Source organism: Medicago truncatula, chromosome 6 (assembly GCF_003473485.1).
Source record: "Medicago truncatula cultivar Jemalong A17 chromosome 6, MtrunA17r5.0-ANR, whole genome shotgun sequence".
Taxonomy (NCBI): Eukaryota; Viridiplantae; Streptophyta; class Magnoliopsida; order Fabales; family Fabaceae; genus Medicago; species Medicago truncatula.
Genome location: NC_053047.1, coordinates 32,444,820 through 32,455,709, shown reverse-complemented (window position 1 = coordinate 32,455,709; position 10,890 = coordinate 32,444,820). Strand labels below are relative to the sequence as shown.

General features: G+C 32.5%; 2 long non-coding RNA genes across 3 annotated transcripts; one reads left to right on the top strand and one right to left on the bottom strand.

Moving 5' to 3' along the window:
• The first annotated feature begins 288 nt into the window (after positions 1-288).
• LOC120575907 (uncharacterized) lies at positions 289-1,688 on the top strand. The gene is made up of 3 exons (XR_005642153.1): positions 289-421; positions 874-1,068; positions 1,328-1,688. It is a non-coding gene; the product is annotated as an uncharacterized lncRNA (long non-coding RNA).
• Positions 1,689-6,391: 4,703 nt separating this feature from the next.
• On the bottom strand, positions 6,392-9,077 carry LOC25496607 (uncharacterized). 2 transcript variants are annotated; one of them, XR_003012837.2, is made up of 5 exons: positions 8,890-9,077; positions 8,198-8,273; positions 7,902-7,972; positions 6,850-7,162; positions 6,392-6,769 (listed from the first exon to the last, which is right to left on the bottom strand). It is a non-coding gene; the product is annotated as an uncharacterized lncRNA (long non-coding RNA). The 2 variants fall into 2 exon arrangements; XR_003012836.2 differs by having other exon boundaries at positions 6,394-7,162; positions 8,890-9,069.
• Between the last annotated feature and the right edge of the window lie 1,813 nt (positions 9,078-10,890).

Below are 10,890 nucleotides of genomic sequence, written 5' to 3'. Positions count from 1 at the left end.
GAACTCATACTGAATTAGGAGATGTTGAAAATGGGGGTGAAAAATTTATGTTTAAAAGGTTAAATAATAAAAGGGTAAAGGGTCAAATTTCCTTGTTAAACGGGTAAAGAAGTCCAAATCGAAAATAGATTGATATAGTGGGCCTAGCCCAATACGCTACTATAAAACAAAGTAACCAAACCCTAGTTTTCTATTCTAACAATACATAGTTGCCGCCAACAGCACCATCCAATCTGAATTCTAGATCTGTGACTTTGGAATCCTTCTTATATAAACATTTTCTTTCATTTCTTCTCATTCTTCTTTCATTTATTCTTCTCGATCGTGAAAAAGGATGAAGTTGTTCCGACCTCCGATCCAGTTGTTCCTACCTCCGATCCAGCTGTTTCGAACTCAGATCCTGCTGTTCCGACCTCCGATCGTACGATTTTGACCCAAAAAATGGTTTTAAGTTAATAGCGGCCGCTTTGACCTGCTTTTGGTCCGCCCCGCTCTATCAGATAGCGATCGCGAAACCCGTTTTCTTCAAACGCTCCACCTCGGAGCGCTGCAATATTTTTGGCCACTCCGCGCCGTGATAGCGCTGACGGCTGCTATTGACAATATATATATATATATATATATATATATATATATATATATATATATATATATATATATATATATATATATATATATATATGATGTTTTCAAGGAGATCGAAAACGGGAGTCTTTCGCTATTAATCAATCAGCTATCCATATATCAGATCTGTTTCTTAAAAGAATCGATCATGATGAGATCCCATGTTATTTATCTCGTTCTATCAGTAATTGCATTTTTATTCCGCATACTTTTCTCCTTTTTAATATAGTGATGTTTTATCTTATTTAGATTTCTGGGAGAGAAGACAAAACTCAAGTCATGCATTATAATTTTGGTCCTGATCCAAAGGAGATTATTAATGTTATCTCATACATGTGTTGCTTTTGTATTGTGCTTTGCTCTATTATTTGTGTTTGGAATGCTCAACCTAAATCTCCATCAAGTGTGATTTCCTTGATTAAATCTGATAAAAGAATGACAAAGGTAAAATCATAAATTAATGTGTCTATTTCTTCATATTTACTTTTATAGTTTAATTTGAGGAGTACCATATATTTTGAGCTTTACTTACAACAAATATGAGTGTTAATGTTATATGTATTCCAATCCAACTAAATAAGTGATCTTAATGATGTAGTCCTCTGCAACAAAATATAAACAAAATGAATCCAAAATGTAAAACGTGTTTGGTCAAGAAGCATTTGATTATTTAGATCTCGTATGCTTATATATTTTGTTACAGGTCAAGATATTTTGATGTCCATGAATTCCGATCCTTCTCAATGACCTTATGCGTTCATTGATATCAGAAAGTTCAAGCTTCATTGAAGAAAAATTGTACAAAAACAGAAGAACCTTGTGGCATCTCAGTAGGTGTTGTTGAAGACAAAGCGCTCACGTTGTTTTCCTCTGTGCAGTTCTTCATTGTCACTCGCTCAACAATCACTCTCACCCAACCTTTTGTCAAACAACGAGGCGTAAGAAACTAAACAATTTTTTTTTCTTCATTTGATGGGTTATAACAAAAACCTCTGAATGACGGTGTACGTGTAAATTGTGATCAGCACAAATGGAAAATAATTATTAGTTAATATTCTATTCTATTACATTCTAATTTTCAATATTTTTTTTTTTTGGAATGCTCAACCTAAATCTCCAACAAGTGTAATTTCCTTGATTAAATATGATACAAGAATGACAAAGGTAAAATCATAAATTAATGTGTCACTTTCTTCATATTTACTTTTATAATTTAATTTGAGGAGTACCATATATTTTGAGCTTTACTTACAACAAATATGAGTGTTAATGTTATACGTTATCCAATCCAACTAAATAAGTGATCTTAATGATGCAGTCCTCTGCAACAAAATATAAACAAAATGAATCCAAAAATTAAAATGTATTTGGTCAAGAAGCATTTGATTATTTAGATCTCGTTTGCTTATATATTTTGTTACACGTCAAGATATTTTGACGTCCATGAATTCTGATCCTTTTCAATGACCTCATGCGTTCATTGATATCAGAAAGTTCAAGCTTCATTGAAGCAAAACTGTAAAAAACGGAAAAGCCTTGTGGCATCTTAGTAGGTGTTGTTGAAGACAAAGCGCTCACGTTGTTTTCCTCTCTGCAGTTCTTCATTGTCACTCGCTCAACAATCACTCTCACCCAACCTTTTGCCAAACAATGAGGCGTAAGAATCTAAACTTTTTTTTTTTTTTTTTCATTTGATGGGTTATAACAAAAACCTCTGAATGAAGGCGTACGTGTAAATTGTGATCAGCACAAATGGAAAACAATTATTAGTTATTCTATTCTATTACATTCTAATTTTCCATAAACTGAACAATGTAATTAAAATAAGCTAAGAAATTGTGATCAGCCTTGAAGCCAACAAGAAGGCCTTTGTGAATTAGTATTGACTTCAAAGGAAACATTTACTTGTATAGATGAATTACACTTGGAACACATTCATTGGTCGAATTTAGACTAAAGTTTATGCAAATTTGAGTAGCAGACAAATAATAATAACTTCAAAAACCATGAATTATGGCTTTATTGGGCTAAACATTGTTGAATGAAATAAACCAATTTACGCAATAGTTTATATATACTATTGCAAAATGTAATCCAAAATGTTTTGTTTTGGTTTTTTTCGGTGGGCTAGGGGAAAAGAAGAAATTGAAGAAGCATGGAAATAAGAAAAGCCATGATTCAAGCTCAAAGGGAAGATGGAAACAAAAAAGTGAAGTAGCAAGAGGGAGAGAAAAACAAATAACAAAAAATGAAGAAACTGAACAATGTGATCTTAATCTTAATTTATGTTAGAAATTAGTTTTCTAATATAACGTTCTATTTATTTTTTATTATATTCTTTCTTGTTAAAAACTTTGTTTGCACTTTCATTTCTAGCGGTTGTGATCCGTTATAACTTAACAAAGTTTTCTTTTATATTTTCAATGATACCTCTTCTTGCATGATAAGGACGACGTTATGCATGTACATTAGATAAACAAGAAAGATAATGGGACAGACATAATTTGGTCTCTGAAACACCACCATAGGCAGATGATAGGGTGGATGAGTGAAGCAAGTAATCCATGGTGGATGAGTTATTTGAACCATTGGATGCGTGATATTATCATGCACTATTTTTTCTCTCACTTCCCATCATCTCTCTCATCTTGCTGGGTTTTTGTTTCTTTTCTTCTACCTCATCTTTAGGTGATAAAAACATAAGAAGAGGGGTTGAATTGTGTTAACTTTTTCTTTTGTTTAACTAAGTTCAAAGTTTAGAGTCTGATAGAGTTCAGATTCTAGAACCATGTTCAGAGTCAATTGCGGTGGATATAAAAGAGATAGAGATAGAGAGAGAGAGAGAGAGAGAGAGAGAGAGAGAGAGAAGAAAGAGATACAAACAATTATCCTGGTTCCTTCTACAATCCGAATGTAGTCCAGTCCCCCCTTCCACTCCCAAGGAGATTTTCACAATAACCACACAAGATTATAATTGCTCAAGCACACAAGCAAGAGACTTCAAATACTCATGGAAACAAGCAAGATATTTCCTATGTAAGAGACTTCCTAAACAAACAAATTACAAAGAAAAAGTTTGATTGAACACTAGATCTACAATCATTGGTGTTCACAATACAACACAGATCAGACTCTAAGACTTAAGAATTTCTAAGATATGATGGTTTATAAGAAATTCTAAGTGGGTTGACGCACATAATGAAAAACAAGGGCATAGGTACATGGACAGTGAGGGATAAAGGCACGATCATCAACCCTCAATTCTTGACAAAACAATCACATTTGTTTTGTAGGTGATAAGCAAGTATCATGTTTATTTTTGCTGCTAAAATAGCAACTCTCATGAATAATGTCATTGTATGTGGATCTGGAGAAGTATTTGGGTAGTAAATTATGAATGACGTGCTTTTGGTTTATAGCAGCATTCTCGAAATTGTAATTATGCTATTATAAAACTTTATGTCTTTTGTTTTTTTGAATGCATAAAGTAAAAGTAATAACTAAGAAGGAATGTCTGTTTATTTGATAAGAGTGTATGGGAGGTTAGCATATATTTTAAAATTAGAAGGGGTGTTTGTGTTATTTAAAGAGATCTTAAGGAAGGTAAATGTAATTTTCTCTTAATAGTAATAAGGAGAAAATAAAGTAAATTTTATACAATTACTTAAACCTAACTAGTTTTTAAATGAATGTCCTCACGTGTTAATAGCATAGGTACACACATAATCTCCTAAGAAAGATCATTTTATTACATTTTGAAGGGTGTTTCCGATGTTTTCCAATTTTAATAAACTTTCTTGGAGACGTCATTGTTTTCCAATAACCCTCGAATTTTAGGCCACTATAATTTCAAAAACAGGAGACTATTATTGTGAGCATGATTAAATACGGGATTTGAAGGGAAATTAAGTTCAACATATTACCTATAATTTTTTATGTTGACGTATGATGATAGGTCATCTTACGTTATTCTTAGCATGTATTTCAATCATTTTCAGTAGGTTTTGGCAGCAAAAAGGAGGAGTATTGGAACGATTGTCTATGATTTCGGGAATTTTGTAATGTTTTCTATATGTGAGTCTGTAATTATAGTTTTCTCGAAACATAACAATTTTAGGGGGTTTTTGAAGTAATTCACGAAAAAATCATGCAAATCAGCAATCAAGACCATCTGAAGAATTGTCAAGACTATGGGAAGACCAAGAAAGAAGATTCAATAGGTCTCATGAGACTTTACATATGAAAGAATTTTGTTCCCAAGTTATAAAGCAAGTTATTTGAAGAGGAAGACCTAAAAATGACGAAGATCGGAGAAATTTGGCCCAAAAAAGAGTAGTCATGTGCCTAGGGCATGGCAAACTTGAAGGATGCTCCTAGGGCATATTGCATGCACCTAGGGCATATAGAAAAATACTCTATATATATGCGCCTAGGGCATGCTATATGCGCTCCAAGCATCTCAAATGCAAGGGGCGCAAGCGTAATTTTATTTGTTTGTTTAGGTTTAGCCCGCGTTTTTAGCCAACACAATTAGAAATCTCCACTATAAATAATAACCTTCCTCATTCAGAATTTCTCGTTCAGAACTGTGGCAGTTCAAGTAGAAGGCTACTTTAGAGCTTTGGGAGAATCTATCTTCTCCTTGATTTTCTAGGGTATGTTTTTATCTTTAAAAATTTGTTTTAAGTTACCATGTGTGGCTAAATCTATTTAGGTTAGAGTTCTAAGATGAACCTCTGCTTATTTTTGTTGGATATTTATTTAAATTAATGTTGTTTATATTTTATTTATTTTTTTGTTCGTTATTAAGTTTTTATTAGGAAATTCCTTAGTTTATTTTTGTGATAGATGCAACCCTAGATTAGGTACTTAGGTTGTGACATGGCATAACATTGCTATCAATAACTGGTTTCTTATATTTTGATATTTATGTCCTTTTATTGATAACAATCTGTCTAGGAAGCAAGTGATTATTAACTAGCGAAAGATATCGAAAGAGAGTTGACTCTTGTTGTAGGCACTTAGGAAGCGACATTACCAAAACTGAGTGGTGCTCTACCGAACCTAGGATGTAACTCAATAGTAATTAAGGAAACAATTACCTTCTTGAAGGAAATAAGCTATAGCCTAATAGAATCGTTCTCTTGAAACCCTAAGTAAGTAGACATTGATTAGGGCTGCCCGTTTGTAGAGCTACTAAGAGCGTAGAGAGGCTGTGGTATGAGTGTCCTAAGATTCATAGATGGGCAGAACTAAGGGAACCTTCGCCTTCATTGCATTGGGAAATACTGGAAAGCCAATTTAAGGGATAGAGCAATTTAAGTTAGTAACATCCCAACAACCTCATCACTTTTGTAGTCTACCCACTACTACAGAAATAAGTTTTCACATCAGTTAGAAACTACTTTTCACATCAGATGGCAACTGATGTAAGGTGTCATGATGTGGAATGTGCACGTCATTTCACATCAGGTACGAACTGATGTGATAGCAATATTTCCACATCTGGCTTTTTTCCACTGATGTGATACATTCTTTTTAAAATTTAAGATCAGGGTTTTCACATCAGTTTTATATTAGACTCTGAAGTAAAATAATTATATTTATCATCAGTCTTCAATCCCACTGATGTGAAATCTACACTTTTTAAAAAAAAAAATGCTTTATTAATACTGCTTACAAAATTAGCTTGAGACCATGTTCTTTTCTTTTATTTATATTAGAAATATGAAGAAAAAAAATGATATTTTAATGCCAAAAAGGAAGCTAAAAAGCTAACAGATACAAAATTTAATTTATAACCCTCACAAGTATACTTTCAAACTTATGCAAATTACATACAAATGGAAGATTAAACTTACTATCTGGGCACTTCATGTTCCTGCAGAATTTACTACCACATTGGCAACTAATGCTTCCCTTAGTTATAAATGAAAACTTCAATTTTGTGAATTTGCCAACTTCTCACATGATAAGATTGATGAGATGGAGCCTCAACTACAACCGAGATCTCAATCAACCTTGCATCTAAACATCATGCCATAACGGAATACACAGTCCACATGGTGTTGTATCAAGCCATTTTGAATAAGCTCCATAATGAGTGGTTCCAAACAAATATGAACATAAAAGCTAGAAACTTACCCTGTACAAACTTACAAGGAGAGAATTCATAAATTTGTAAGTCACGTGAGAAGGTGATTACATAATTTTTCTTTACATTACCTGTCTGGAGTAACTAGGGTACAAGAGGGAGTTTCGGAAGCAAGGCCATGATTTGTATGAAACAAATAACAGAAAAGCAAAACATAAAACAATGATAGTTTATTAGCTTGCAAAAGATCACATTCAGATGGAGAAGTCGCACAATTACAAAGACATACACATATAACCCTCGTCCCTTACACAAATCAAATATAGGTGAAACCCCTAAATTATGTAAAACAAATATATGCATAGAGAAAACAGTCCCAACTACCGAATCATTATGCACGACAACGCGGTGCACAGCTTCTCACAAACCAGACGAGCGCCAAACCTGTATCACAAAAGGGCAGTCAAAGAAAACATGTGCAAGATCTTCGTGAACAAAGTTACTGATTGTTATATTCAGTAATTGGTAAACATATTGAATTATTATTAAAGATAAAACGACGGCGAGTATGAGATATGATAGAGAAATCAAAACCTTACTAAACAGATTGATAAAGCTTGGGTATTCGGTAAGCAAATTTGGTTTGTCTAACTAGAACTGGAATGAAGGGACACCCACTATTGGTTTGTTTAACTAGAACTGAAATGTTTAAATTTGTTACCCACCATTAATTTTTTAATTTGTGGTTCCGAAATCGGTTCTAATATTGAAAACTACTTTGAAAGTGAGGCCTTTACTGCCTTGAGATTTTAGTAGTGATTTTTACAAGGTCTATGTCCATCATTCAAGTGTCTCGAGATTATATTCTAACAACTTGAAGCTTTTCTTATTCTCAAGCTCTCTAAATTCATCTGATTTTGTTGGTTCCTCTGCTATATATGTTGTACAGCAATTACAATATTTGTATCTATATTATATCTAAGGGTGGATAATGGTGTTGCAAGACTTGTAAATAATCAATATATTGAAGGTTGTGTTTAGTAAACACATCACAGTTGCAAAAGACAAACCAAATTCGATTGAAAAACCTAATTAAAAGGAGTTAGGAACATAAGAACCTAACTAGAACATAAGAACATAATAATAAATATATCAACAACCTAGAAAATTTGATAAAGCTTACCAATTCATAAAGCTTCACTTCACTGTGACGGCGAGTATGACGACGAGTGGTTAAACGATAAACAGCGTGGTCTGTTCATGAAAGAAAGGAAAATGGAGAACTTATGAAAATAGTTTATTACATTGTTCATAAGCTATTTTCAACTTATTTCAATCCGTTCTCCAAAATAGCTTATCAAAACTGCTTATCGCTTATATGAAAATAATTTAACTACATTTTATCTTTTGCTATAGAAATAGCTTATACATAAGTGTTTATCATCATATAAGTGATTGTAATATAATTCAAAAACTTACAAATGCCAATGAGCAACACAAAGAACCATTTCACCACTAGCAACTAACTCAGATACAACTTCCTTCTTCTATGCGCCTAAAAATATTAAATCACAATCCAATATCATTGAACAATAATAATTACAGAAAAATTATTTAACTAATCACTTAATTGCAAAAACAAAAACAAAATTAACAAAAAAATAAACTAAACCTGTTCTTCTCGATAAGAGAAATTCTCCATTTTGAAAATACAATACAGATTCTTAACAACAAAAAACACTTCTATATTTTGAAAAGAAAAAAACATAATCTAGTAACCCAAACAGATGAACACACATAAGCGAAACAGTTTAAAAGACAACAAATCAAAACAATTATAAAATTATGAAGCAATAATAAAAAATAATAAAAATAAAAACAAAAATGATAAAGAAAAGTGTACCAGAAAATGGAAAATAATTCTTGGGTGAAGAACAAGAATGAAATGGAACGCAAAAATAGCAAAAATAGAACAAAGGTAGAGTCAGGTTTCACGATTTGGGTTTCTGGTGGAGTCAGGATTGGGTCACGATTTGGTGGAGTCGGAAAATGGTTGCGATTTGGAGAAGAAGGTGGAGTGATTTTAGAAGCTGATATCTATCTATGCACAAAAACGAAAATTGAATTACAAAACCCTAACCATAACCGAATTTGAGAGAGAGAGAACTCACCGGAGGAAAATAGAGAGTTCGATTGAGCTTCGACGGGATTCTTTGAGAGTTCGATTGAGCATCGATTGCAAGGACGGTGGCTTGATCGCAAGGAAACGGTGGTTTTTTTATTTGAGAGTAGGACGATTTTTTTGAGAGTGATAAAGTGAAAATTTGTGTGGATACGTTTTACGGATAGAGGAATGGATTAGTTAAAAGTGAAAATTTGTTTTTACCTCAGGCAGTTCTCACCCACTGATGTAAGAATAAGTTAGCCAAAGTTTTCTTTTAAATTGCGAAAATGCCACCGCGTGTTTTTCCCCTCATTTCAATTATCCACTGATGTAAATGTTCTATGCTATTAGGAATTCCCTTCAGATGCTTATGTCAACTGATGTAAAAACTCACAGTGTGTATCTTTCTCTTCAGATATTTTCCGTGCTGATGTAAAAACTAAAACCCCCTTGATGTTAAATGTATATTTGGTAGTAAGATTAATAAACACCACATTAGTGTTACTTAACATCCAACAATATAAACAGGGGAGATTCGAAGAATCCTAACCACTACTTACTTTTCTGCAACCAAAACAGGTAAACTTGTTTTGTTGCAAACAGATAAAGATTGCAACCTTTCTAACCCTTTATCTTTTTTATCGTCAACTTACAAAAATAAGTTTCGCGTGTTGTTTGGACGAAATAACAATTCTTGTGGATGCGATACTATACTATAATTATCATTTTATTACTTGATAAACAATTTAATACACTTACCATATCCGACCATCAACGTACTAGTTCGTAACCGTGTCAATATACTTTGTTATTACAGTTAAATATATTTCTTTCATTAAACCGTTGATTTTCGTGTACTGCATGTGAAAGTGAATTCATAATATTGAATCAAACAAATTCAAAGTTAGATACTTAAATTACCAATGTGTTTGTTGCGTAAATATTTTACACTGTCTCATCATCTTTGAACTTCTTATAAATGTGTGGTTATGTACCCTTTTACAATACTAGCAAATGTCGGAACCCCTCCCTCTCTCTCTGATATGCTTTATAATTTTCCTCTTAAATTTATGAAGCGTAATGAGAAAACGACCGCATAGTATGGAATTCAACAAAAGTCTGTATTACATACTTATGAGAGAAATTTATTGTTGCGTAAATACTGGAGACCATCCCCTCATCTTTGATCCCATGATAAATGTAAGGTTTCATTCACGTTTACAATACACTAGCAAAGGTCGGCACCACTTTTCATAAACTACCACCTCTCTCTCTCTCTCTCTCTCTCTCACTCTCTCTCTCTCTCTGTGTATGCTGTTGTCAAAGCGGCGCGGCCACCCCAAAAATTGACGCGACGAGGGATGCGGGCGCTATTTCGATAACACAGATACTAATACTAAAAAATAATATTATTAACTAAGGAGTAAGAAAGTATATAAAAAAAAAATATTTAATATAGATCAAAACTTAAAGATAATTAATTAATTTTCACTAATAATTAATTTATTTTCATTTTTAATTAATACTTAATTGATTTTTAGTATTAATATAAATGAAAAATATACTTAGTATTAACATTTAGTATATTTTATGAGCTTATAAATATTTAGTATTATTACACATTGTTAGTTATTTAAATTAATTGATTTTTTTTAAAAGAGACATATATTTAATTTTTTTGTCTAGCAGAAAAGAAAACAAAAACAGGTAAAGAAAAAGACTCAATGATTGTTAAACGGGTAAAGAAGTCTAAATCGAAAACAGATTGATAGAGTGAGCCTAACCCAATATCCTACTATAAAACAAAATATGTACCTGGAGGTGGGGGGTGAACTCATACTGAATTAGGATGAAAAATTTATTTTTAAAAGGTTAAATAATAAAAGAGGTAAAATGGAATTTTTTTAAAATTTGTAGGGGTGAAAGTACATGTGTTGGGGTATAGGGTCAAATTTCCTTGTTAAACGGGTAAAGAAGTTCAAATCGAAAATAGATTGATAGAGTAGGC